This window comes from Camelus bactrianus, chromosome 2 (genome assembly GCF_048773025.1).
Source record: "Camelus bactrianus isolate YW-2024 breed Bactrian camel chromosome 2, ASM4877302v1, whole genome shotgun sequence".
NCBI classification, from domain to species: Eukaryota; Metazoa; Chordata; class Mammalia; order Artiodactyla; family Camelidae; genus Camelus; species Camelus bactrianus.
The window spans coordinates 82,304,807-82,332,223 of NC_133540.1; the positions used below are offsets into that span (position 1 = coordinate 82,304,807).

Here is a 27,417-nt window from a genome sequence, read left to right on the forward strand (position 1 = left end):
TACCCTTACAGGAAACTTGCCTGATATAGCACGTTTGCAGCTAGAGACTTTGTCTTAAGAAAAGTACTGTAAGTACATATATTTTGCTATTTCTCTGAAAAGTGATTTGAAACTATTTGTTTAGATCACACGATGGAGGCTTGTATCCAGAGAGGTATGTCAAAGTAAATTATGCATTACAAAGATTTGCCAAAAGAATAAATCATTTTTCTTGGGCCAGCCTCTAAGCTTAAGGTTTCTCTCTCACTCTGTAGAAAGATAAATATTACAAGGTAAAAGGGACTATATACTTTCTATAAAGCCTATGTACAGTCTTCCTAGAAGACAAAGCAGAGTCATTTGGGGGGAATCTTTCTATAACCTTTTAAATATTAGATACATAAAGTGTACATACTTAAGCTAAATTATGGCCAGTGTTCAAATTCAAAAAATAAGGGAGAAATAATCAGTAAGATTTGTGACATGCTTTTTTTCTGCCTCTTACTCTCAAAATTAATTAAATTTTCCATTGGTTAGACATTTCAGTTCCATAATTGTTTTAGTACTGAAAAATGATTATCTATAAGACCTTATGCTAAAAGGTAACATAGAAAATGCAAAGACAATAAATAAACAGATGTCTTTCCTCATAAGCTAGCACTTGAAAGTTGGAGTTTCTACAAATACTGCAAACCAGAGTCATAGACTTTTCTTATTAACATCTTTCATGGAGGGGGTATTGGGGAAATCCTTAGCTTAAACCATTTGAGTATTACAAAAAAGGCATGATTCTCCACTTAAGCAAAATTTAATTTTCAATGGAAACAATGAAATCTGCTTAATCCTGATTACCACTGGACAGTTTTTTGTTTTTAAAAAGATGTTGTTTAAGAATCCGAAACCATCAGAAGCAGAAAAACAGAATTGACTGATTCCTGTAGAAAAGTTGGTATCTTGCCAAGCTTGCTTTTCTTAAAAGGAAATAAATTTCCTCTACTTCTGTAAATGACATTTAGGGCACAAGGTTAGCAAATAAGTCCCCTAAACCTTGAGCTCATAGCCAGCCTCTAGTTTTCCATTTCTGGTATTAAATTCCTCATCCTAAAAACCACACGTATGTTCATAGTTGTTGGTTGATTACTAGAAGATTGGGAGAAAATCCTTCCTCCTATTTTCAGAACTCCTCAGTTCTGGGATTATTGTTTCTCCACCCTCTCACTTCTTTTCTACCTGATGTCAAGGCCAAATGCTTTCCAGCTGGAGGCCTCTTTTCATGTCCTCATAATACCAGGGAGAGATTCCCTCTTATTCAGATCTCAAGATGACAAGAACGAAGACAGAACCCATGATGACCCAACTCTATTGCAATTCAAAAGCAGAAAGACAGTTGGGTCAAGAGGGAAAACAGCATCCTACCTTCAGCTGCACTTTGCAGGGAGGCAGAAGTGTGGAGCCCGCAGAAGAGCACCTTGCCCATGTAAGCAAAGCTGATGCGTGTGCACTCCACAGCTCAGGAGCCTCTGCACCCAACATCTTCCAGGACACCCATGTTTATAGCTATAGCAATTGCACTATGTCAGAAAGGGTTATTCCACTGTCACAGTTCCTTAAGGGCCAGTCTTGTTACAAGAAAATGTCAGCTTGGATTTTTTTTTCCACCTTTATTGAGATGTAATTTTTATCTTGCATAACGATAAATAAGGAACACTGCACAAATGTATGTGTCACTCTTGACAGAGGTCAAGCTAATTTCTCTTTATGGTTCCAATTTTAGTATATTTGCTGTGAAAACAAGCACGAGGCTTTATTGGATATTTATTTGGGGTGTTTGTATTTTTTAATTATTATTTTGATATTATTTAGATCTGAAAAGTCATCAAATCCCAGATTAATACATACACAGTAAAACAAACAAAAAAAATACACAGTAATATGAGTGGATATCTCTACATGATCTAGATTATTTTTAAACTTCTTCTTGATTATCAATGTTGTCTGAAGTTTCTGTAATGAGCATTTATTTACTATTTATAGGTTAAGAACAAACATAAAATTTCTTTTTCCTACAAAAAATGATTATCTCATATTAAGTGATTTTTCTTCTTTCTATTTTAATGCATTTTTTTCAAATGTTTACAATAAACATATATAATAAGAAAAAGTAGTCATTATTTTATTTCTAAAGAGACCTTGGTGAGGAAATTGTTTATTTTTTTGCCTGAGTGCTGGGAGCATACAAAGATGGAATTTAGGAGACCAGCACAATAAAAAGGCTTAAGTACTCTATAAAAAATGATGAGTCAGAAAAGGCAAAAGTGCTGTCTCACTGTATAGAAAGATGTTCTCTGCCCAGCTGGGTGAGCTTTGGTTCAGACTTAGGCAAATTCACCTCTGCTACTAAAGTGAGCTGGTATACCATGTCCTACTCTCCACCTGGCCAGAAAGATAAACAGCTAGAAAGAGTCTGAAATGGAAAGAGCAAGCCCAGCTTATTCAGTGTCAAATACTATTTGATGAACTGTTTGATCATTTGTATAATGTCAATTTGACTTAGAAATTAAGGTAAAGGGCCCAGAAATAACGAAATTTGCAGGCTCTACATAACCAAAATGTGCAAGTAACTTCATCTCTTGGACCAAATGCCTTATTCTAGTAAAAATCAGTATTTTCTGTGGTCTTTCTCAATTCTAATAGTCTATCAATTGTGTTGTTTCATAATAAATGAATTTGCATATATGCAGGAAATTCCTGTCTTCTAATTTCATTTTGGGAAATATTTGACAAAAGTGAAATTAATAGAGAAAAAATTGTCGGTGACTAGTTATCATTTAAAGACACAATAAAGCATCTTCAAGAAGGTAATTTTAGCTGTGGTTCTTAAAAGAAAAATTCTTTAATGTCCACTCAAAATACTGCATGATGTTCTTTTTGGGGGAAAACCTCAAAATAGGCAGCATACAGCTAAGGCAGCAACCCGTACAAATCCTCTTAATTTTGTTCTGAATTGCCAAGCCAGTAGCATGATGTTGATGAAATCTTCAAACTTTCCTGTTGATGCTGACATAACAACATGCAAACATTTTAACAATGTGCACATTAATAACTGTGTTCATCTGAACAGTTTCTCTAGGAGTTTGCCTACTAATCTTACCACTCACTTAAGCAATTGTGAAACTGTTAATGTGTGTAGTAATTTTTTAAAAGCTTCAAGAGAGTAATTATAATGTAAGGCTGGGTGGATGCATATAATTTGGTATTTTTAACTCAGAGATCCCCATCTAGAAACTTCCTGACAATGAAACTTTGTCAGAGAGAAATGCTGGTATACATACAGGAGAGACTACAATGCCTGGAGAAAAGAGGGTGTAATCACCCAAAAAGAAGTGGGTGGTGCTTTGATTGCAAAGCCCTTGGGCAAATGCCCAAAACTGGTGTTTCTCTTCAGCTTTCTTCTGTTTGCTTGCAGCGTTCTAAATGCTGGGCAGAGCCATTCACAGTAAAGTCTGAAATTTTGAAAATCCTTGGGAATGAAATGGAAATATTAACAGTTTCTCATTTTCAAAGAGCAAAGAATTTTGTTTATAGATAAGAAGCAGTCATTTTTCAGTGGATTTGCAAATGCCTTCATTCTTATCTGGAAAAGACTTCTTAGAAATTGTTTGATCTTTTGTACTCTTTTAGCTAAATGAGTCAGTTGAAAGTTGATGTGTGATTTATGTTGTGAGACACAGTGGATCAGCTGGTGGGTGACATGGTTACGCATGGGTTGGTAAAAGAATTTACCAGAGATAAAGTATGGGAATAGAAAAAGAGTTTATTAGGGATACTCTGCTATAGATAACAGAGGGCCACACAGTTGGGGGGGGGGTGACTGTGTGAGCACAGGTGTGAAGAACAAGGGAAAGTTTCAACAGTTACACTCCTGTAGAAGACGGTGGCCCACACAGGTGAGAGGGGCCTGTGTGAGCGCCCAGGGCTGGTTGGTGGCGTTTTATAAGGCAGGATCACAAGGTGCCTGATCAGCTTGTGTACAAGTCTCTAATTGCTTGTAGGTGAGGTAAAAGATTTAGGGTTCTACTGTAAAGGGCGGTGGGATTCATGACTCTGATAAGGTGGGCTGAAACCAATAGCCAACCTGAGCTATTGTAAGATTAGGCATTACCTGGTGCTATTAGTCTGTTAGGGGCAACATGCCCAGTAAAGAATGTCTGAGAGCCCAGAAATGGGGGTCATAGGACTTTGAAGGACATCAGTTGGCCCAACAATTTAGATATCTTTTCTGCTGCCATTGGAGCTAATGCTGTTGACTCATTTTGTTGCTGAACACAATTTTATGTGCCTGATGTACACTGAGTACAAATAAATGGAAACATCAGAGTTTGGATCAGAGAAAGGTTTATTGCAAGGGCCATGCAAAGAGAATGGGTAGCCCATGCTCAAAAGACATAAACTCTCCTATGGTTTTGGGGGAAAAGTATTTTTGGCAAAATTTAAGGTGAGGGCTGCAGGGTGTGTGACTTTCTTCTGCTTGGTTGGTGGTGAGGCAACAGGGTGGTGTTCCAGGAATCTCAATCATCAGCCCTCTGGTTGCAAACAGTGTGGGGTCTCAGTATGTAGTAGTTACCATCCTACACCTCGGCAGGAGCCTTAGTTCAGGTAGAAGAACTCAAAGATACATTGTTATGTATATTCCTTGAGGAGGAACTAGAACCCTGCTTTATTGCTTCACCACTGTTTCTTGACTATTCCTCTTTTGTTTCTTCATTTCTTCATTTCCCTGATTAGCAACTGTTTGAATCTGCCCTTTGGAACTCTGGGAAGGTCTAGGAGGCTGAAGCCTTTTTCTTACAAACAAGAAGAAAGGGAGACTGGGAGGCAGAGGGGGTGGTGGTGGGGCACTGGAAAGTCTTTTGTACCCTGGAGGGTCCCACAGGGTCCTACCTGGTTTCAATTTCTAAGAAAACACTGTAAAACCATCAGGTGAGGAACCACTAGTTGTTACTACTAAGTTGAGCAAGTTTTAAAACTAGTGTTGACTGACATAAATGCTCAGCCTAAAAGTTGAGAGTTATGTTTTATTTGGCAGGAGGACTGGAGCTGGGATGATAGCCTCTCAGATCACTCTGAGGATCTTCTCCGAAGAGGTAGGGGAGGAGCTAGGATATATAGGAGCTTTACAACAAAGACCAGGTAGTTGTAACAATAAAGATTACTTGTTATCTGAAGAAAACCAGGCATCTCAAGTTAAAGAATTTAGTGCTTTTCTGTGTATGGGAGGAGGCAAACATTTGGGCTCAGTGAATTCATTCCTTTGACAAGCACCTAGCTATCTAGGGCCAGTGTCCTGTCCTTTCTTATTCTGAGTCCCCTCAGGGTGCACCATTGTGAGTGGCTACAGAGGCTGGGCTGCAGGCTTATCTTCAGTGGGGGGTGGCGGCAGCTGCTGATGACTTGGTTTCAGCATTCTTTGTTTACTGATACGGTTTGTAGTATTTTTTGTTCACAATATGTAACAGTGTATCTTTGAGATCTTCTGTAGGAACTAAGGCCCCCACCAAGCTGGATGATGGTAACTTTAGGCTGAGTATCAGAGTCCTGGAACACTGTTACCTCACCATCAACCAGTGAGAAGAAAGTCGTATACTCTGCAGGTCTTCCCCACAAATTTTGCCTATAAAAATCTTCCCCATAGGAGAGTTCAGGTCTGTTGAGCATGAGCCACTCATTCTCTGTGCATGGCTCTGCGATAAACCTTTCTCTGCTTCAAACTCTGACGTCTGGTTTGTTTGGCCTCCCTGTGGGTCAGGCACATGAACTTGGGTTGAGCAACAGATTCTTCTGCTATAATCATACATATAGTTTTACTATGTGCTAGACATTTTTCTTGGTTCTTTAGATACATTAACTCAAACTTCAAAGTAACTCTGTCAGGAAGGTTCTATTATTATCCCCATTGAGTAAATAATGTTAACTCTTCAAAGGTCATGCACCCAGTAAATAGCTGGTTTGGAACCCAGGCAATTTGGATTAAAAGCCTATGCTCTTAGACACTATGCTAACTATTTCACTGGATTATAACTGTCTCTTTACATGTCTAGGTCATTGTGATACTGTGATTTATTATGAGAAATATATATTTGGTCTTAATCCCCATTCCTGGTACAGAGCTTTTAAAACCCTAGGAATTTCCTAAATTCCTAGAAACAGAAAATACGTCTTTTGTTACGTTAATGGGTGACTTCTGGAAAGCCCCTAGATCACCTAAGGGTGGGGTCTGGTTGCCTGGGGAACAAACCACCTGGTTAGAGGGCTGGATCTTTTAGTCCCACCTCTGACTCCAGGGAGGTGAGAGGGGCTAGAGACTGAGTTCCATCATCCAAGGCCAGTGATTTAACTATTCACACCTATGTAATAAATCCTTCATAAAAACCCAAAAGGAAAGGGTTCAGAGAGCTTCTAGGTTGCTGAACAAAACACTTCCACGTGCCATTGTGCCAGGTCCCAAACTGCACGGTGACAGAAGCTACTTTGCTCAGGACATTGCCCTATGTATCCCTTCTTCTAGCTGTTAATTTATATTTTAAAAAATACCATTTTTAATAAACTGGCAATCTAGTGAGTAAACTCATTTGCTGAGTTCTGTGAGCTGTTCTAGCAAATCATTTGAACCCAAGGAGGTGATCATGGGAACCTCAGCTTTATAGCCAGTTGGTCAGAACCACAGGTGACAGCTGGGACTTGCAATTGGCTTCTCAAGTGGAGGGCAGTCCCATGGGACTAAGCTTTTAACCTGTGGAATTTAATGTTATCTGTGGGTAGATAGTGTCAGAATTAAACTGAATTCTAGGACATCCAGTTGGTGACAGAAAATTACCTGGTAGTGTAGGGGAAAAACCCACACAGTGGAATTGGGCAAAGAATAATAGTCCCCCTTAAGAACTGACTGTTCACTCCTTGAGGATAGGTGTTGTGGCTCAGTCATCTTTTTATCTTTATTGCTGAATACAGTGTAAGAGCCAAACAGATTTTGTTGTAAATTGCAAACTCTTTAAAGACTAGAATTCTTTTCACACGCATGGTATACAGTGTATTTTGAATGCTCTGCACACTAGGAATGTAAATAAACATAGATAAAGGAATGGATTTATCTCCTTATGAATAGGGTAAACTTTAAAGAGAGGATAGCAAGTGCTGCAAAATAGTAAATATAAATGGAATTTATTTCTAGACAGAAACTGCTAAAGATTAAAAAGTCAAATCTGACTCCCTTTCAAAAACTTGATCCTTCTTTCTCCTTAAACTCTCCAATAATTCACTTCTCTTAAAACCAGATTTCCATCATCTTATGCACTAACTAAACTTTTTCCTTGAAGTTCTTAACCACTCATGTCTTAGATGAGCAATTCTGAGCCTTCTATCCTCCTTGGCACAGAAGATGCTCCTTCAGGTAAGAAAACTTCAGGTAACACGTAATTCCCATCCATAGGATTCACTAAAAGGCCCTTTCCCTTCACAAAATTTTCTCAAGTCACTTACATGACTCCCCAGCTCCTCCTCTCATTCCATTCCCAGGCCGGGGAATCACTACTAAGACCACTTCCTACCTTCCCCTTTCTTGTTGCTGGTTTTTATTCTGTTTTGAAGAGCTAATTATTTATTTCCATTTTTCTGTTTGCCAACTGAAAGAAAAACACACAACCTAAAAGTTGAGAATTATGTTTTATTTGGAGACTTTACTGAGGACTATAGCCTGGGAAGGTAGCCTCTCAGATAGCTCTGAGGAGACTGCTCGAAAGAGGTAAGGGAGGACCCAGGAGAAGAAGGAGTTTTTGCTGGAAAAAAAAAATGTAGTCAAACATCAAATGATGACTGCTAATCACAAAAAAAAATAAATAAATAAAAGAAACTTCCTCAAGTTAATGATGTTAGTGCTTTTCTGTGTATGGGAAGATAAGGGTCAGGCGCCTTGAAATGATTCCTTTGGTATGCATCTTAACTGTCTAGGGCTACTACCCTGTTCTTCTGCATCCTGAATTCCCTTCAGGGTGCACATTGCAGGTGGCTGCAGTGGCTGAAGCTTGATGGAGGCAACATTCTTTCTTTACCAGAATGGCTGGCAACATTCTTTGTCTGCATATCTATTTCTTCACTAGTGATCCTATCTATGCTTAGAATATACTTTGCTATATTCCAAGGAATCCAAGAGTCCCCTTTAAAATGGCCCCTTTTCTTTCCAACATTGCAACAAATAAAATTCAGACTGTACAACGATTATTTATTAACCCTATATACAGATTTGTTTAATGTGCTTACATAAGTTTTTCTATATTGTATCTCTGAATATGAAAGATATCTGCCATCTGTATTTGCCATCTCAAAATTTTAGTGACTTGACAAAGTCACAATTCAAAATTGGTCCAGCAGCTCTGTTCAGCAGCTCCCTTCTAAGTGTTGACTCAGGGAAGCTCCACTTTCTAAAAATCCTTTGCTTACAATCATGGGACAATGGAGAGAGTGCACAAAAAATTGTGAAGGACATTTTAGGAGCCAGATCCAGAAGTGGCAAAAATAGCTTCTGTTCACATTCTATTTACCAATCTGTCAACCTAAACAAATATAGGAAACAGTAATCAAGTAAAAAGTATTTATTTGGGATCAAAGGATGGCAGTTCCAGGCACTCAGTTACTCAGACTCAGGAAGTAACCCAAAGAGTGTCCCTAGGGAGTAAAAATCAGGAGCTTTTAAAGGCAAAGAAGAGAGATTTGCATTACAAAGAATTTGGGGTGTATGTATATATACATATATATATATACTTTTTTTTAGTTGACATATAATCAGGTTACAATGTTGTATCAATTTCTGGTGTACAGCATAATGCTTCAGTCATACAGGAACATACATATATTTGTTTTCATATTCTTGTTACCATAAGTTGCTATAAGATATTGAATATAATTCCCTGTGTACACAGTATAAACTTGTTTATCTATTTTATATATATTAGTTAGTAAGGCAGAAGCTAGTCTTGGCTGAACACGACTGAGTGCTAAGGCTATCCCTAGAGAGAAGGAAACGTCTATTATTGTCTATTATTGCAGGTATTCTTGCAGAGTCCTTGGAATATTTGTGGTTTGGCCAGGTCAAAAGTTCATGGCTCTAGCCTGTGAGGACATGGGTAGGTCCACCTTCTTAATGGCCCCCAAGCTCCATTTTAAAACTCCTTGACATAAGTGACTCCATTTTGTTTCATATTTCTGAAGTCAAATGGCTGTGATCTATTTGATCTTACTACGAGAGACACTGAACTATGAAGCATTCCCATAGTCCCAAGAGGAGGAAACAAGATTAGTGAGCATCTAGTTAGTCTCTGCCACAGTCCTCCTTTCTAGCCACTCATTGTCCCTTTATCTATCCTCCCACACATGAAAGATATTGACTCCCATCACTAACCCAAAACCTTTCATCACTAATTGCATCAACTCAAAATCCAGGCTCTTTTTTTTTTCTATCTATCTATCAATTGGCCAATTTTCTCCTGGGCTCATCTCTTTTTTTTAACTATACACTGTCAAATGAGCTAATAGTCCCAAAAAACACTTCTAACATTTGGTTTTTGAAATTCTTCCTATAGAGCGACAGTTCCATCAACACATGTCTGCCTTGCAAGGAAAAGCAGGTAACAAATTCACCAAAAAATTTGCCACCATATAACATAGTTATCTAGCAACTATTTCTTTACAATCTGTAGCCAATAGCTGATGCAGTGCCACATATTTTAGATTTTCGTTATGGCAGTACCTCACCTCTGTTACCAATTTCAATTAACAGGAGTAAAAATCACTAGCTGCTTTAACTATGAACCCTCAAATCAGAGGGATTAATACAACAAAAATTTGTCTCCAGTTCATGATGTGGCCCAGGCAGCTCTCCCAGGTGACTCTACTCCGAATGATGACTCAGAGATTTGGATTCCTTCCATAGTAAGTCAGTCTTACATTTCACTTCCAGCCACTCAGACAGAAAGTATGAACAAAATTGAGGAGGCATTTTAGTGGCTAGCTCTGAAGGTGGCAAACATCACCTTCACCCATTGTTAAAAACCAGTCATATGGTCCCAAATGAATGACAAAAGAGACTGTCAAGTACGTTTCCTGTGTGCTTTGTGAAATGAAAAAGTAATGTTCAGCCTGTAGCCAATCTCCGCCACGCTCTGCAAGGGAGAAAGAGCCCCAGACTTAGAATCAGAGTGGTTATATGTAAATCCTGGCTCTCAGTTCATAATAAATGTTTGATCTTAGTTAAGTCAAGTGGTATCTCTTAATCTTTGTTTTCTGATACATAAACAGTATTCCTAAAAATCTATCATTATAAGGTTATAGAGACATGAAATTCAATTCTATATTTTATTGGTCAGAATTATTAAGGCAAGTACAACAGAAGCCAACTCTAATTTAGATAGAAAAGTAATTTATTACAAGAATTTTATATAGCTAAGAGAATTGCCAGCAAAGCTAGGGAACCACATTCTGAAAAAAGAAAAGTACAAAAGATAGCAGGCAGCATCCAGGACCAGAACTGAAACCATGGATCTAGAGTCATGAAGGTGTTACTGAATTCACTCAAGAATCCAGTACCGAGAGACATGTTTTGGGTAAAAAGAAAGATAACTTTATTGAGGAAGCTGGAGATCCTGGGGATAAGGTGGACTTACATCACAAAGAACCAATTCCCCACTCCCTCTTTACTGAGAGATTATATAGGGAAAAGAGGAAAGGGCTATGTGCTAGGGTGGGGGTTAATCTATTTTCAGAGACGATTGTCTCCATCATGCCATTCCAAGTAGCCATCATGTATTGCTTGCAGTTGCAACATGACCTGAGCCATAAATCTCTGGTCAGCTAGTTTTTCTGGTTCCAACTGGTCTGGGGTCTGTGTGCCTGTGGGCAGCACACAGTTAATTTCTTCCATCTGGTGAGTGTTTCAGTATCTGCAAAATAGCTCAAAGGATATGGCTCAGAATGTTATCTATATCCCTTGAGGAGGAAGTAAAGGTCCTTGATTTTGTTTAATGGCTAAACTAGTAATAACTTGCCTCGCTTGACTATTTTCCTTTGTTTCTGCATTTTCTCATTTCTCTGATTAAATTTATTGTTTGGAACTTGGGGAAGGCTAGGAAGCTGAAGTTTTTCTACAAACAAGTGGTAGGCAGAAGACATGGAGGGGAGGAGGGGGTCTGTTCTTGGGAAGGTCCCCTAGGGTACTGCTCAGTTACAAGGGGACTTTTCCTACTACTGGCGAATTCTGGATGCTGTTGGATTCTGCCAAGCAGCTCCTGAGCAAGGGAGTCCTGCTTCAGAGAGACTCAGCGGATCTCCAGGGACAGTTCCAGGGCCCTACGGTTGAGAGAGGCAGAGAGCAGGTCAGAGGGGACTGGCTCCTCAGCAAGCTGGGAGCTCCTGGACCCGGGAGGGAGTGGGGGCTCCTAATCCCGAAACCAAGGAGGTCAGAGGGACCCAGGGTCTGGTTGCAGATAATTATCGCCCATATAAGGCATGGGGTTATCAGAGGCCCAGAAAGGCCAGAGTGTACTGGGATCAGGTACCTGCTCTGGGCAGTGGTGGATGGTGGTAGAGGCTCATTTGTTCATGGGCCCCTTCCAGGTTGATGAGGGCTCCTCTTAAGGCCTCCTCAGGGTCCTCCTGCACCTTTGCAGCTCCTCTTGCATGGACTGCAGCTCTAGCACCATCTGCAGGCAGGGCATAGTCAGGGACACAGAGGCAGGTAGGTCCCAGCCTTGCTCTTCCCCACAGGGCAGCCCACCCACTTGTGCAGCCGCTCACCTCTGGCATGGACATCGTATGCCACCCTCGTTCTATTTCCACTGGATCTCTGCAGCAGGCGTTAGTCACACACTGTTACCACAAGTAGAAGAGATTCTCCACTAGCTCCCAACACAAAGTCGAGTGGGTGCAGCTGACTAGTTGAGCCCAGGTCATGTTCCTGTGCACTTGCTGAAAAGGAAGATGGGATACCTAGTGTACGGCCTTTGAGGCTTCTGTCAGGGATACTTATGATTAAGAATTCCCCAAATATAGGAAGGGAGTTTGTGCTCTGAGCAAAAAGAACAACAAAAGACAAATATTTACTTTAGACACTTACTGAGCTATGCCTGGCAATTTCTGGGTTCAAGGGATAGAAGTCAATGAAATAGTTCCTGCCTCTAAAAAGGTGTACAAGAAAGTACTTTATGAATTGGAAAGACCTCAGAAATTGAAGATACTAATATTACTGCAATAATTTTAATATCAAGATTATATTAATAGATTCTTAAGATATATTAGTTTTATTCAGATCTATGCCCAAGTGTCCTTCTATTTTCAACATCATCTGACTCTATCTAGGAGCCTAGATATCTGACCTCACATGCACAATATCATTTTTAACTAATAGATTTTGATGAGGATTAGCAGATAGCAACTCCAAAATTACAAAAATACAATATATATGGATGAGTTTCTGTGATTTCTCATTAACTACTGAAACTACAGTTCCTGGTCTACCAGAAGGACCACCTGTATTCATGTAGAGGCATGTCAAACAACGGTAGGAAAATAAATAGTAAACAAAATAAAAACTAATGTTATTTGTTTTCTATCATAAAGAGAGACTTTGGAATTTCAGATGTTTCGTAAAAGAATATATTACTTTTCCTACATTATGGTATAAAAGAACTGTGGATCTCTGAAGAGTATTTCTTCCTACACAAAGGAAAAGCCCCTCTCCAGGGTTAAATTAGTAATTAACATTCAGTGAGTTGAATGATTGATCTTCTGAAAGAAAGTATTGTAGGTCGTACTTAGTCACGCTGCTTATCGTGGCAATGAACCAGGGAATTTGTGACTTAGCCTGTCCCAGAGGGATGGATCAAAATCAGAAGTGGAGGAACCACTGACTCACAAATCTTACTTCCTTGGGGAACAAATAATGAGAAACAGGTAACAACAATCGCAACCAGCAGGCAAATACTAAGAAAAAGAAGCAGGACCTTCTAGTTCCAACACAACTAGATCCCAAAGGGTTAGCTTGTTCATCTGTCTTCAAATTTCAAAATAGTCATTTCTGCAACTGCAAAATCACTTTGAAATGCAGTATGTATAAAAATTCACATGAAATAATCAGAAAATAATAAGCATAATCATGATGAAAATAAAAGAGGAAAGTGGCATCACTATCAATTTACAGAGTGAATATAAACCAGTTTAGTTAATAATCGGTTTCCTTAGGTAATCTTTCTGAACCTATTCCTTCTCTAATTAGAAGATGAACAAGAAAAAAACAGATGACAGCTGAATTGTAATCATCAACTCTGAGTGATGTAATAAGCTTTTTCTTTCTCACATGGTAATGTCTATCCTTCCTCACCCTAAAAAACACTCTTCTTTTTAAACTTTTTGAAGCACTTTAATCAGCAGCCAAAGAAAGATATTGTTCAGATTACCTAAGATGTAAAGTTGGCATTTTTCCACATGACATGTATTCACTACATGATCAATTAAGGAGCCAACAGTGATGTTAAAACACACTGAATAGAATTAAATGTTCTACATGGAGATATAATATCCTCTTAATATTCACAGTTAAGACTATTAAGACTGTGCTGTATACTCCATTGCCTACTTTCTCTTTTGTGATTGTTCAAAGGAAGGGAGAAAATAAGAATATAGAGCAGAGGGTAAGTGCAAAGACAAATAATTTTGAGAGGCTCTGAGTTCCAAAGATAATCCTCATTCAAGGTCATGAATAATAATGAAAGAAAGGTAAAATGATAGCTTCAATTGAAGTACTTTCTAATGATAACACACTAAAATCTGTGAGTGCAACTTAAGCCTCACATTATACCAATTAACAAGATAATGACAAAAGAAATTCCACTATTAAAAAAAATCACCATATTTATCACATAGAAAAGTGAAGGTTTTGATGAACATAGTGCATTATTTTCTTTAAAATATACTTCCTACATTTATGTTTACTAGTATAAATATATGTGTCAGGTAAAGCTTTACAGCTTATCTTGTTATTATCATTTGCCAAACTGAAACAATTAAAATATAACTGCTATGATATTTATTATCTTCCTTTTATCCCAGAAAGGATATAAGAGCAGGGGATCATCAGAAGCCTGAGAATTCAACATGCTCATCCCCAGATAGCACTGACTTTCATATGCTCTCAAATTACTTCAGACCCCACACTCCCTGTTCTACTATGCATTATTATTTTTAAACAATCAAGTGCACAAAATTGAGTTAATCACACTCTATATTTCACTGTACTTTATCAGCCTTTTGAATGCCTTTTTTTCTACTCTCATTCAGTATTTTTTCCATTCATCCACCATCTTTATCTCTCTTCAACTCGTGTACAAATATTATTATATACTAAATGTAATATTAATAAAATATTAATTTATTATATATTAAAATACAGGCTTTTCCAGTCTGTCATCTCTATATTTATTTAGATACCCATGTATCCTTAAAAATAAGTATAGTGTTGCTTTCTAGGTGTCTGCATTTAATCTCCTTGAAAGATATTCTTTTATAAATCTCATATTTTGGGTTGGGGATGGGCATAGCTCAGTGGTAGAGGACATGCTTAGCATGCACGAAGTCCTGGGTTCAATCCCCAGTACTTCCATTAAAAAATAATAATAATAGAAAAAAATTTTAAAATCTCATATTGTTTCTTTTTTTTCCCTTGCCATGATATTTTAAGATCCATCTAGCTATATATTAATCTAGAACATTCTGATTACTGCATATAACTTTATTATGTGTCTATCTCTCACTTTACTTCTCATTCCTCTCCTGATGGACATTTCAGCTTCCCCCATTCTTATTACCATAACCAGTGCTGTAAAAAATATTCTTAGGGACAAGTGCAAGAGACTAGGATGTAACTGCTACATCCTATAGAGAGTATAAGAAGAGTTAATGTACCAAGTACTTGCAGGTTGCCCTCTGGAATGGTTGCACCAGTTTACCTTCTCTTAAGCCTTATAGGAGATTTCCTATTTCCCAACATCCACACCTCTACTTGAAATTATCAGACTTTCTAATTGATGTTTTAATTTGCATTTCTCTGATTACTTGTAAAGGTAAATTACTCTTCATTTGCTTTTTAGCCATTTGGGTTTCCCTATTTGTTTTTTTTCTGTCTCAACAGCAGAATGGAAACTTCACAAGTCCTGTTATTTAGTGCATCTTCTTTTCTTTTTCCTGATTAGTTTGATCAGAAACTTGCCTAATCAATTTTTTAAAAGAAAAACCAGCATTGGGTTTTTATAGCAATATCTAGCACACAGATGTTCAATATATAGTGAATGAGTGAGGAATAAATGAATAAGTGACAAAGGAATGTCTTTTGCTATGTAACAAACAACTGAACAACTCAATGACATAAGAACAAACGTTTATTTCTCACTCATGAGTGTGCAGACTGGTCTGCGGGAAGTTGTGGGCTCTGCTGAGGTCTACTGGGCTTGGCAACAGCCTGCAGTTTGGTTTAGGTCTGCAATGAAAGGAAACCATCCTTAAGGGTTTTTTGTTTTTGTTTTTGTTTTCAACTTTAACAGGTTTCATGTTTTAAAATTCCTTTAAAAATAGGAAAGAAAATGGGACATGATATTTATAATCCAGTAAGCTTAATGAAAACCCATGCAAGCTGACTTGTCAGGAAAATGTCTTGATTAAGATTATATGATTACTCTCTCTTCTTTATTATAAGTTAATATCCCCTATTTATTTTTTCTGATTTGCATTGTAAAGAAGATAAGGCTCTCCAATATGCCAAATCATTTTACTACAGACACTGTCTTCATCTCTTAGGAGTATAACATCTACCAAAGGTTAGTTTTAAAAAAATAAGTGTATTTTAGAAAATTGTGTGACATAATCAAACATGAAGACATGTTGCTACTCTGCCAGTATACATGACCATACCAGGTGTTAAAATTCTGAACAATCTGGTATCTGTTGGTAAATGGAAGCTACCCTGATCCCTTCCCCCGTGCCTCTCCAAGGCCCCCGCATGACCCAGTTTGCCTCAGATGTACTTGCAATCTCCAGGTGAAGGGCACAGCAGGAGCCTCCCAGAATCTGCTCCAGCCCTTTGACTGATGTCTGCTCTGATTGGTCAGTGCCCATGCTGTATTAGATGTCATATATTTTAAACATTATCTCTGATTATAGGAAATAGTGCATATTCACATGTACAATTTGTAAATAAATTCATGGAAGGTTTTTATGGCCTTTGTTCCTCCAACAAATACCCATATACAAATGACATGTGTCCCACCTGTGTATACTCTATGAAATCTCTGGGGTAATAGAAGCGGTCCAGTCTAGCCACCCCCTGAAGCCATCTGTATTAACGGCTCCAGCAGCTTCTGATCCAAGCATAATGCAAAGCGTTGCTTCTTCCACACCTTCTGCATCTCCTAGTTACCTCTTGGATTCATTGCTTTGCTTGCTCAAACACTTCCTCCCACCCTGTTTTCAAATAGAATCTTTGTGTGTCAGCCTTCTGAGGCATTGTGCACCTTACAGTAACTTATTTTGGCCTTACATATAATGAATTAGATTAAAACTGTTAGCTTGAAATTTCTCCTGTTTCAACACTTTCTCTGTGCTCTTTCCATCTAGATACTAATATCATTCTTTACTTTTGCAAAATTGTGTCACTGTGTCTTAGCGTCTCTCTTTTCTCTGTTTTTTAGTATCACTTTGTCCCTTCCTAATTTCTCTGGGAATGTTCATTGACCTGATCTTACAGTTCACTAATCTGTTTTTCAAGTGTATTTAGTCTGAAAAAGTATCCACAAAACAGTAGTAAAGTGTTTCTGATACAATACTTACTACATAATTTTGTCTGGTAGATTTTTCATGTTTAGTATCTCCAGTTGGTCCTTCATAATTGATTTTTCTGATTCATGTTTCCAATTTCCTCCTTTAGATCACTAAGGTTATTACTTATGCTTTTTAAAAATTCTTATTTGGTCTGGTCCATTCATTTGGCATCCTCTAAAGATTTCTGTTTACTTTCTTTTCATAGTACTCGCATTCCTCCCACTTTGTTATTTTTTTCTTGTGTCCCCTAGGATTTAGAGTAATACCCAGATGATAGAATAACCAGATGGCATGGACACCAACTAATTTTAACAGAATATTGAACACATTGGAACAGACAGATGCCCACTGTAACTACTCGATATAGGCTCAGTGTTGAACATCAGCTTAACTTGGGACTACAAGCTACCTTTGCTAGTTATATGTACCATCATATCTTGATTAATATCTCCAGTTTGCAAAGTTCTTGTGCCAAAAATATCCTGCTCAGTGACCAAATTCTGATTTTGTGATTTTCTCTAAATTGATTGGCAACATACCTTCTAAATCTTCTACCTGCAACAATTAAACTATAATTTGGCATTTTCTTAAGAACAGTAAGATTTCTGAGGTCATAAAATGTTTAAGATATTAAGAAAAAGCATTTTCAAGAAAAGGCCTGCATTTATGAGCATTCTGATTATCATCCAGCAAGGGTTTTCACTTGCAAATTAGATGACTTCATACATCAAATTACAATCATGGACTATTGTATATAGAGTTTTTATTTATATCAAAATTTAATGAAATGGTGGTAAGATTCATTTGATGCTATAATACTTACTGTTGTCTTTTTAAATATTTGGATCTAGCACTCAAGTGTCAGAACATTTCTAGCTTTCAATTAACCTATCTTGCCACTAGGTGGAGAGTAATGACAGTTTATCGTCTCGTGGTAAACACAGGTTTTTAAGATAATTGCTTAAGTATAAAGTATGAGGTCTTGTCTTAATCTGGTAAACAATATTTCAGAGTTCAAATATTAATGTTTCTAGTTTCAAAGGTGAACTTAAAACAAGTTCTTTCCTCTCTAAATCACTAATATGAATAAAACAAGCCTTGTCCTTAATGCCTCCTCTAAATCTCCCTATGCTTATTCTGGGAATAAAAAAGAGGATCTTTAGCCCCAAGAACAGTCAAAAGTCAATCACTCTCTTAACATTTGAGACTGGATGCTGTACATGCTCCTATAGAAGAAAAAGATGTGGGAACTGTTGTCTGACAGCCCGAGGGTTCCCTGGGCATTCATCGAGCTGCATTAAATCAGAGTAGGATAGTGACTTCATCAGTGGATTCCAGCCAGTGGAATGACAGCTGAAAGCCTGGGCCTTTCAGACCTCTCTGAGCTGTAGAGCTCTTCCTCACAGAGCTGCTTTCCTTACAGGGCTCTTACTGTGAGTGGCAAGAAGTTCAGAGCCCGGACCCACGTACATGTAACCCACAAACCTCATAAAACCATACCGATAAATATTCAAACATTTACAATTCAAGTCTAGGATATGCACCTAAACTAAACTGGTTGCATCATCATCAAGTTACATAATCTTAATTTTAGTTAAGGCCTACAGGCTTAAACTAAACTTAAAATTAAACTAGTTGAATTTTGCAGAGAGTGAAAGAAGAAATTTTTCTTGGTATTTACTTGAAAGCCTAAAGAGAATTGTTTTCCAATAGAGGAACATAGTAAGGTCACTAGATCTTAAAGTTATTTAACTAGTAATAACAAAAAATAATAAAACAAATGGATGAACAAAAGAAACATTGTTTCCCATCATCTGAGATGTGTGAATGCATTACTGCATTACTGCTGGGGAAATGAATAGTCTAAAGACTTGACTGTAATTCCCCTATGGTGAGAATTAAAACGTTCAAACTTCCTAGCAAAAGAAATGCTAAGTTTTTAAATGATGTGTCGTTTTCCTTTTTAAAACTACAATAAATGCATTAATCATGATTGACAACATAGAACAAGGATGGCTAAAAAGAGTATAAACATAAATTTTCAAAAGGGCAATTTTGCAATAATTGTAAAAAACTTGAAAAGTACTTGTACCATCTGACTCAGAGATTCTACTTCTATGAATTTATTTTATTTATTTATCATAGAGAAAAATACTTAAGAACCTAAAAACCTAAAATTTAAGGAATGGTTAGGTGAATTATAATACAATGTGCTATTTCCATTCCCATCTACTTCTTTTCTTTATGTGCCTTTGAGGTTGGAAAGTAAAAACTACGTTACCCAGATGTCCTCGCTGTTAGGGTGGCGGATGGGTTTGGGTTCCACCAATCAGGGTCAAGAGATCGTGGACAGGACCCGCCACAGCGGCTGGTTTTGATGCTGCGAACCCAGGCGGAGCCTGTATTGTTGTGCCCGCCGCAGCCGCTCGGTTTGACGACTTCCTAGTGGCGGTGCTGCTTCGGGAGTGCAGGTGTGGCGGTGTGATTCTGGAGGGTGGAAGTCGGTCCCAGAAGCGCCCTAGCCCTGCCATCACAAAGAGTTTAAGCCGTCTAAACCCCGGCAATAAATCCTTCCTGCTTGAGCGACAGAACCGTGAGCAACTGAACCATAGCCAATAGCTCATCCATAAGGTGAATACGACACATCAATTTAAAAATCACATTGTCAAAGTTAATATTTAATGAAACTGGAGTATAATTTAATAATCATTTATGTCAAAAACTGTTTTCTTAAAGGACGACTGTGTCTTTAAGAGCAAATAATTGCATTCATGTGAGTAGTTCAATGTGGTTGTAGGGAAAGTTAAAAGTGATTTTTTTAAGACAGAGCATTTTAAAAGATTTCCCATCTGCCTTTCAGTTCAGCGGCAATTCTGTTGCTCTGCTCCCCAGTTTCCCTCGAAAGCATTTGTTTTTAGGTGTAATCCAGTTATCGACTAAAGTAGTCTGTCCTGTGTCATTCAAACAAGTTTGGCTCAAATCCACATAAATGGTAGAATTCCTGCATTCCTCCTGGTTTCAATTGCTCAGCTAATTCTGGGGAAAAGAGGGAAGGTGTTGGGAGGGTGACTTTGGTTTTTTTTCTGAACAATTAATCTAGTGATTTTTCTGCTTGTTCCCTTAGTTGTGTTAAATTAATTAAACAAGGAGGCCATTAGACTGAGGTGGCTATAAATACCCTGTCAGCCTATATAAGCAAACCAAAACCTAAGTCCATAAATACCAAGGTTACCAAATGAAAACCTAAGGACAACCAATATCCAAAATATATAAACTGCTCATACAACTCAACATCTCCCTCTCCCTCTCTCTCCTCTCTCTCTCTCTCTCTCTCTCTCTCTCTCTCTCTCTCTCTCTCTCTCTCTCTCTCTCTCTCTCACACACACACATGATTAAAAAATGGGCGGAAGACCTGAATGGACATTTTCCCAAAGAGGACATGTATATGACGTGAAAGTGGCCAACAGGCACATAAAAAGATGTTCAGCGTTGTTAATCAAGAGAGAAATGCAAATTAAAACCACAATGAGATATCATCTCATACCTGTCAGAATGGCTATCATCAAACAGACCACAAATAACAAATGTTGGCGAGGATGTGGAAAGGAACCTCATACACTGTTGGTGGGAATGTAAATTGGTGAAGCCACTGTGGAAAACAATATGACAATTTCTCAAAAAAACTAAAAATAGAACTACCATATGACCCAGCAATTCCACTCCTAGTATATATCCAAAAAAAAACACAGAAACACTAATTTGAAAAGATACATGCATCTCAATGTTCATAGCAGCATTACTTACAATTGCCAAGATATGGATCAACTTAAGTGTCCATCAACAGATGAATGGGTAAAGATGATGTGCTGTGTATAGATAGATAGACAGGTACATGGGAATACTGCTCAGCCATAAAAAATAACAAAATTTTGCCATTTGCAACAACATGGATGGACTTGGAAGATATTATGCTAAGTGAAATAAGTCAGACAGAGAAAGACAAATACTGTATGATACCACCTGTACGTGGAATCTAAAAAATAAAACAAACTAGTGAATATAACAAAAAGGAAACAGACTCACAGATCTAGGGAAAAAACTAGTGGTTCCTAGTGGGAAGGGGGGAGGAGCGAGATGGGGATAGGGGATTAAGAGGTACAAACAATTATGTATAACAAAATAAGCTGCAAGGATATATTATACAACACAGGGGATAGAGCCAATATTTTATAATAACTTTAAAAACTGTGAATCACTATATTTTATACCTGTAACATATATACTATTTTACATCAACTATATCTCAATTTTTTTTGATTAAAAAAAAAAAAAAACCAAGATCAACCAATCCTAAACAGCCAGTTAGGCCTTAAGCTATAGCCAGTAGATAATTTCCTTATTTTGCAGTCAGTCTTCTCTGTAAGTCTTTCCCCCAGTTCCTGTGAGTGCAGTGTTTCCAACTGCTTCCAGTTTGGCAAGGCACAGTTTGAATTGATTTTTGCTGAAATAAACTCTCAAAATGTTTAATTTGCCTCAGTTTATCTTTTAACAGAAGAGAGAAATAGCAATTTTAAGTGATTTTTTTCCTACTTCCATTTCGTAAGACTGCTAAATCATCATATTTTCACTTAAAAAGTTTTGTAAACCTGAGAACACACCTATATGTTCTGCATATGTACCTTCTGCATAAGGTGATTATGAAGTCAATGAGATAATATATGCAATTAAATTTTAGCATTTAAGAATATAAGACCCTAGGTGTATGTAAGTGGTGAAGAAATTGACCTAAACTGAACTTACATTCTTTACAATCCTGATTCTTCTTCTATATTCCTTATTTCGATTAATGACATCTTTTAGATGCTTGTCAAGAGCAGATGTTATTTCCTTCTCTGGGCTAGGTATAACTTTAGTTCTTTTATTTTTATTTTTTGGGGGGTTAGGTAACTAGGTTTATTTACTTATTTATTCATTTTTTTAATGGAGGCGCTGGAGATTGAACCCAGGACCTCGTGCATGCTAAGCAGGTGCTCTACTACTGAGTTATAACCTCACCCTTCTTGCCCCTGTTCTTTTAAATTAAGCGATGAGAAGAAAATTTCAGAGCAGCAATAATGGTAGAACACACTACCCTGGGATTTAATAAGTAAATACGTGGAAAATAAATAAAATGATTATTGCTAACATAATGATCTCAGCCTTATTTCTAAATAATAGGAATAGGCAGAAAGAAGGCAGAACACGTCTTTCTTTTGAAGCAATCATCTGTCTAGTCATGCCCCAGAAGCCCAACCACTTATTGTGGCTAAAACTGTATGTCCTGCTCCTCTTCTCTCTAGGAAATGAAGTTGTGGTAAAACTACTACCAATAACAGCAACAATAAAACTTCCATCTTTTAAGCACCTTCTTCTATGTGCCAGATGGCACACGTGCTTTACTTGACAAATCCATGCAGTAACTCTCTGAAGCAGGTATTCTGATACCCACATACCTGCAGATTAAGAGGCAGACTAGGAAGAGGTTAATTTGACCAATAGCTCCTAAGTGGCAGAGTCACAATTAGATCAGAGAGCCTGATCCAAGAGTTCCTAAAGAGAGATAAAAATTTCCAGAGGCAGGCTCATCACAAACCAAATTACAAGATGCATAGAGAAGTTGATAGAGTTATTATATTCAAATGTAAATCCAATCACTTCAGTCATTTAAGATGCCTGTTAATATGGCAGGTTCCCAGACTTAAACAAGCCCTGAATCAGATTTCTGGGTTCAATACCTGGAATCTGTATTTTCAATAAGTTTTCCTTATGAATCTTACACACACTATAGTTTGAGAAATCCCGATCTGGGGGATGAAGTTCAAACTCCTTGTTTTGGCACAAAAAACAATGTCTTGGGCAGTGCCTGTCATGCAATAGATGTATAATAAATACTTGTGGAAAAAAACCTGAGGAGGCAAGAAGGGGAGTAAGTTGAGGAAATAGATCCAGCTACTTAGGTTTTGGATAAAATTAAGGATTAATAGGGAGATAAGGAAGATAGATAAGATTACCTACAGAAATACTGCACAGATCAATTCCAATGCTGAATCCGTTTTCTGCCTTGTTTTTCTTTCTCCAAAAGGCTAAGTAGCCCTTGAAAAACAAATACAATTATTAACTAGGTGTAAATTTAACTGCTCAGCTTTTAAATGCCTTTCATTCTTTCCCTCTTTTTATTACACCTTTCTTTGCTTGCACTGGCATGTGAGCTGATTGTTCTGGTCAAATGAGCCAGTTTAGGTGGAAGCATTGATGTACAGGAGCACAGCTTGTGTCCATGTCCTAGACACACATGCACAAAGGTAGTGGCTGCACATCTGTGTTCCACTTAGCCCACAAAATGTCTAAAATGTCCCTGGAAATTTGGCCTCAAACCTGCTTTAGAAAGTCTGGCACAATTTAACCAAACTTACCCAAATAAGAAGTATCCTAATGATTTTAAGACTTCATTTTTTTAGAGTAGTTTTAGGGTCACAGCAAAATTGAGAGGAAGGTATGGAGATTTCCCATATAACCCCTGCCCCGAAGCATAGCCTTTCCCACTATCAGCATTCTCCACCAGAGTGGTACATTTCTTATAATCAGTGAAACTATACTGACACATCATAATCACCCAAAGCCCATAGTTTATGTTAAATAGACCTTTGATGTTGTATAGTCTTTGGGTTTGGACAAATGTATAATGTAATGTAACCATCATTATAGTATCACGCAGAGTAGTTTCACTGCCCTAAGAATACTCTGTGATCCCCCTTTTCATTCTTCCCCCACCTTCAACCCCCGACAACCACTCATCTTTTTACTGTCTCCGTAGTTTTCTTTTCCAGAATGTCATGTATTCAGAATCATACAGTATACAGCCTTTTTGGGTTAGCTTCTTTCACTTACTAAGATGCATTTAAGATTCCTCCATGTCTTTTCATGTTTAGTAGCTCATTTTTTTATAGTGCCGAATGATAGTCCGTTGTCTTAATGTACCACAGTTTACTTATCTATTTACCTGCTGAGGAATATCTTGGTTGCTTTAAGATTTTGGTAATTATGAATAAAGCTATTATGAACATCTATGTGCAGGTTTTCTGTGGGCATAAATTTTCAGCCCCTCTGGTTAAAAACCAAGAAGGGCAATTGCTGGATCCCAGTAAGAGTATGCTTAATTTTGTAAGAAATTGCCTTCCAGAGTGGCTGTACCATTTTGCATTGTCACCAGTGTGTAAAGATAAACTGAAGCATATTAAATATTTTAAGAGTTTATTTGAGCAAAAATGGATTCAAAGTGGAGAGTGCTAAACCGGAAGTGGTTAGGAGAACTCTGCTGACAAGAGTCAGGGGAAAGACTTATACAGAGAAAGCGTAGAAACAAAGAAAGGAAAATATTTGACTGGCTATAGCTTAAAGCTTAGTTGACTGTTTGTCCTTAGCGGTTTGATTCATAACCTTGAGGCATTTACAGGCTTAGGTTTTGGTTTGCTTACATCAGTTGCCATGGCATTAGAGCCATCTCAGTGTGATGGTCTCCTTGTTTAATTCATTTAACAAGAGGTAAGGTTACCTGCCCAAGTCCAAGGATAAAATGCAATCATGTCTCAGAAAAAAACTGCAGCCAAAAACTAGAATGCTGTAAGACAACTAAGATGTGTGTTTTCCTTTTCTGCTTTTCCCTCTGCATTTCTTATTCTTTACTGAAAGATTAATCTTATCTGCTACTCAGTCCATATTATTGTCAAAAAGTGATTAGCTTCAAATATTCACGTGTTAGTTATAGCTTCAGTCACACAAAGAAAATGATTCTCGGTCTTAATTCACTTCTAAATTCTACATTGCTCTCAGCAGCTGTGGCCAGGAGAGACTGTAACTATACAAATATGGCGACTCAGAGCTGTGTGTCTGAGGGGCAGTTAAGGGCAGTAGTATGCTGGAACTGGCTCATAATGGCTTGTAAGAGCCAACTTAGATTTTCACAAATTTTGCAACTTGGTTGTTAAACACAGGAATTATTAAAAATTAGATTATATAAAGGTATAGTTAAGTCAACTATATTAAAAATAAAGTAAAACATATCAAAACTCACCACTTCCTAATTATTTCAACTAAGTTGTAATATTATCTATGTTCTTGAGGTTATTTACATCTATTGCACCTGTATGATAAAAATACTATTTAATTGTGTGTTACCACGTACTTCTCAACTCTGTTCAGTGATGTGATATCACATTGGTAGCTTCAAATAGGTCACGATGGGAGTATTTATATTACAGAAATTGGCAAACACTACAAAGAAGGTTTTTCCTTCTGGAGAGCTGGTTGTTAAATATCTACCAGCTCACCAGCAATTAAAGGAGTCAAAATACCGTTTACTCCACTATCTACTACTTCTACTGTACTAGAAGGTAAGTTTCTTCAAACAAGCTATAACACAATTGATAACAATACAACTTTTTAATTATTTATTTTTTTAAATTGAAGTAGAGTTGATGTACAATATCATATGTTATAGGTGTACGATCTAATGATTTACAATTTTTAAAGGTTATACTCCATTTATAGTTACTATAAAATATTGCCTATTATAACATACTGCTTAATATATATAAACTATATGTATAGCTTATATATTTATAGCTTAATATTATAAAATATTGCTATATTCCCTGTGTTGTATCCTTGCAGCTTATTTTGTTATACATAATTGTTTGTACCTCTTAATCCCCTATCCCCATCTTGCCCTTCCCTCTTCCCACTGGGAACCACTAGTTTTTTCCCTAGATCTGTGAGTCTGTTTCCTTTTGTTATATATTTGCTTTATTTTTTAGATTCCACATATAAGTGATATCATACAGTATATGTCTTTCTCTGTCTGACTTATTTCAATTAGCATAATACCTTCCAAGTCCATCCATTTTGTTGCAAATGGTGACATTTCATTCTTTTTTATGGCTGAGTAGTATATATATATATATCACATCTTCTTTATCCGTTCATCTGTTGATGGATACTTAAGTTACTTCCATATCTTGGCAATTGTAAATAATGCTGCTATGAACATTGAGGTGCATGTATCTTTTCAAATTAGTATTTTTGGGTTTTGGGGGATATATACCAGGTGTAGAATTGCTGGGCCATATAGTAGTTCCGTTTTTAGTTTTTTGAGAAACCTTCTGTTGGGCTACACCCCACAGGCCTGTAAGCCCTGTACTTGCCCAGCCTCAAGACTGAAGAAAGAGCCCAGAGTCAGTGACAGAGACATCAATAGTTTAATAGATAGGGGATCTTACATGTCTGAAGCAAGGTCCTGCAGCGACACCCCACCATGTGTGGCAGATGGTGGGCACTCAAATTATATGTATCCCAATTTTGGTTCAAAAAATAGGAAGGCTATTTTAAGGATGAGTTACTGCTAAGAGATGACTGTGAGTTTGGAAAGCTAGATAGTAGTTTGGATAGCCAGGTACACAAGTAACCACAACGAGAACAGCAAGTGTCAGGGGACTATAGAGCAGGTTGGGTGATACCTTAAAAAGACAAAAATAAATAAATACATACATAGTTTTCCTTTATACAAGGTGTACATACTATGGAACATTGATTAAAATTAAATTCTATTAAAAAAAGTAGAAAGAAAAATTCACAGTTGGGAAGCATGTTGGACTCCTTGTAGGGAGCAGTAAGGTACCTAATTCACATTTTAAGCAAATGCCGTGAAAAATAAACAACTGGAAAATAATTTATGATGTAAAAGGAGCTCCAATTGTTTCAAAAGTTTTACTGACTTAATAACAATGCTAGCAAATGCCTCTTAGAAGTAGGAATTCCTTATTTCTTTCCCCTTCATCAAGCCATCATTATGGTGAGTTAGCTTTGATTCATTTTTGATCACCCGTTGTGCCACTAACAGCATTTTAGTCTTCTACTCTGACTCTATGGCTTTTTAAAATTCATGGACTCTGGTTTCTCTTTGTGTGTCTCTCCATTTCTGCCTACCTTACTATTTTTTTAAAATTGAGATATAATTGACATATAACATTGTATTAGTTTTAGGTGTACAACATAATGATTTGGTATATGTATATATTGTGAAACAATTGTCACAATAAGTTGAGTTAATATCCACCACCACACGTAGTTACAATTTTTTTTCTTGTGATAAAAACTTTTAAGCTTTACTCTCTTAGCACCTTTCAAATATCCAATACAGTAGTATTAATTATAGTCACCTTGCTGTACCTTACATCCCCATGGCTTATTCATTTTATGACTGGAATTTTGTACGTTTTGACCCCCTTCACCAATTTTGCCCACTCCCCAGCCACCCACCCACCCACCTCATATCCATGAGCTTGGTTTATTTGGTTTTGGTTTTGGGTTTGTTTGTTTCAATTAGATTCCACATATAAGTGAGATCATATGGTATTCATCTTTCTTTGTCTGACTTACTTCACTTAGCATAATGCCCTCAAGGTCCATTCATGTTGCCACAAATGGCAAGAC

General features: G+C 37.4%; 1 long non-coding RNA gene and 1 pseudogene across 1 annotated transcript; both read right to left on the bottom strand.

Annotated features, from left to right (window-relative positions):
- Positions 1 to 1,672: 1,672 nt before the first annotated feature.
- LOC123612009 (U6 spliceosomal RNA) lies at positions 1,673 to 1,773 on the bottom strand (annotated as a pseudogene).
- An 8,667-nt stretch (positions 1,774 to 10,440) lies between these two features.
- Positions 10,441 to 23,103, bottom strand: LOC123612002 (uncharacterized). The gene is made up of 4 exons (XR_006719139.2): positions 22,945 to 23,103; positions 11,821 to 11,991; positions 11,583 to 11,726; positions 10,441 to 11,373 (listed from the first exon to the last, which is right to left on the bottom strand). It is a non-coding gene; the product is annotated as an uncharacterized LOC123612002 (long non-coding RNA).
- Positions 23,104 to 27,417: the final 4,314 nt, after the last annotated feature.